Source organism: Scylla paramamosain, chromosome 6 (genome assembly GCF_035594125.1).
Source record: "Scylla paramamosain isolate STU-SP2022 chromosome 6, ASM3559412v1, whole genome shotgun sequence".
Taxonomy (NCBI): Eukaryota; Metazoa; Arthropoda; class Malacostraca; order Decapoda; family Portunidae; genus Scylla; species Scylla paramamosain.
The window spans coordinates 6595001-6597500 of record NC_087156.1 but is presented as its reverse complement, the minus strand read 5'-3'; the positions used below and the strand labels follow the sequence as shown (position 1 = coordinate 6597500).

At 38.7% G+C, this 2500-nt stretch overlaps 1 protein-coding gene across 1 annotated transcript in view; it reads left to right on the top strand.

The window, feature by feature from the left end:
• LOC135101267 (uncharacterized) overlaps positions 1 to 2500 on the top strand; it is a 33366-nt gene that overhangs the window by 4947 nt on the left and 25919 nt on the right. The gene's annotated exons all lie outside the window — the stretch shown is intronic.

Below are 2500 nucleotides of genomic sequence, written 5' to 3'. Positions count from 1 at the left end.
GAGCACCTAGCTTTATGAGGAAGTGGTGTGAGGTGGGAGGAGGAAGAGGGCAGGTCGCGCAGAACGTTGGGAGTGCTGATGGGAAGAAGGGCAGGACAAAGGAACACAAAAGAATAACTAACGGCAACAGACTTGTTCATCTTTAACAGGCTGTTTTTACTGAGCCAACACTATCCAATCTAAAGTGAGTGATGTAAAACAGCAAAAATGAAGAACTTTCCCCGCCCACGGCATTCTTTCACCGTGGTTGACAGGAAATTAAGAAACATCATCCAGCTAAAAAAAAAAAAAAAAAAAAAAAGGTATATGGAATTTTTTAAACAGCGATAAGACGATATCAGTGCCGCATCAACTACCCGGACACAGCTAAAAGCAAAAATTATGATGAATAAATAAGTAAATAAATAAATAATTCAAAGGATTTTTTAATATTTTTTTTTTTATAATACATAACATCTTATTTGTGAATTGGAGTCTCGGATCTTGTCTAATCTGTTCTTCAAAGCTGTAATAGTTATGTTGTTGACGTCATCAGACGGCAAAAAGTTCCAGACATCAACCACCGGATTGAAGTGTTTGGCTTTGTTTGAAGACAACCTTTGTCAGTTATCTTAAAACTGTAAATCTGCAAAACTGTAATGTTGTTCAGTCGAACGTCTGTAAAATAATCGTCAGCACTGATGTTATTAAATAATTTTTATTTTTATCCTTCTGTCAGACCACCACGCATCCTGCGTTTTGGCGGATTAAACAAATTCAACGATTCCGAGGCTTTATAAAATCTATTTCCCAGCCTTGGTATTATTTTTATTATCTTTCTTTGCCCCCTTTCGTTTTTTTTTCTTTCTTTTCTGTAACATGAAGGACAAAACTGTATACATTTCTAAATGTAGAACCGAGCCAGCAAGAAATAGCTGTAATATAATTTTTTGTTTCAGATTTATTACTGAAGGCAACTTTAATAAAGTCTGCCGATTTAAAAGCTGTATTAACAATGCACCTCCGGATAACTAAGTTACTAAATTTGCGAGATCAAATTGCTTGGTCAATGAGGAAAGTTGTCAATTCGCCAAAAACTGATCATGATGATTGTTGCTTCCGACGTATGATTAAATTTCACCTGCTCTCCTTTTTTTTTTCTTTTTTCCTAATTTGGTGTCACATGAGTACGTTTCCAGTATGACGGATCTTAACCAATTCTTAGAGATTTGTTAAAGATAAATATCGTTTAATTTATGTTATTTAGTTTGTTTAAAATTTCTAGATGCATTGTCTGCTTCAGGGCTTTTATTTACTTTAATCTGTTTCGAATATTATGTGCATGTGAATATGTGTTATGAATATACCGTCGAAAATACTCATGGTCCTTCCAGCTCCGAGTTGGTCAGTGGGCGGGTAAAGGGAATGGATGACGCTGACAACTACAAAGAACCAACAGGTGGAATCAAAACAGGTGTTCATCGTTCGCTGTTGATTACGTTTTTACACCTTCATTCGTCAGCCCTCGATTGCCTTCCGGACCACCTCATTACTTCATATCCTGTTCATTCTCCTCTTCCTCATCTCCCTCCTCCTCCTCTTCCTCCTGCTTCTCCTCCTGCTCCTCCTACTCCTCCATCTCGTCCTCGCTTCCCTACCTCTCCTATGCACGGTAAAAACATGCCTTCCTTTTATTACGCAGTTTACCGTCTTATTTTTAGATATCTTTTCTATCAATGCGTATCTAAGGATTTCTCCCTTTTTCTGTTTTTTTTTTTTCCCCTTTACTAATTGGTCTCTCTCTCTCTCTCTCTCTCTCTCTCTCTCTCTCTCTCTCTCTCTCTCTCTCTCTCTCTCTCTCTCTCTCTCTCTCTCTCTCTCTCTCTGATAAAGTTCGGGGCAAAACACTCGCTACACAAGCTCATCTCTTGTTATAACGCAAGAAACAGAAGAAGAAGAAGAAGAAGAAGAAGAGAGAAGAAGAGAGAGAGAGAGAGAGAGAGAGAGAGAGAGAGAGAGAGAGAGAGAGAGAGAGAGAGAGAGAGAGAGAGAGAGAGAGAGAGAGACGAAACGGAGGGAAAATGGAATAAAAACACAATATACAATAATTTGATACGAGAAAACGAGGAGCGAAAAAGAGTCTGGAAGAAGAGGAAAGAAGAGATTAAATGAATTAGGGAACTTAAAAGACCGATAGGTGGAAACAATTGGAAGGGAAGGAGGAAAGAAACTGATAAAGGAATGGACACACACACACACACACACACACACACACACACACACACACACACACACACACACACACACACACACACACTATCCTTCCTTCCCTTGGTTTCCTATAACGACGAAGGAAGGAAGCTAGTAAACGAAATGGAGGACAAAATTAACGTGGGGAGAGGTCTTTGCTAAAGAGAGATGACGGAGGGATGAAAGGAAAGGAAAGAAGAAAGTTAGATACCATTCACATGCAATACTCATTCGCATCAAAAAGTTAACTGCAGCTGAATATATGAAGACC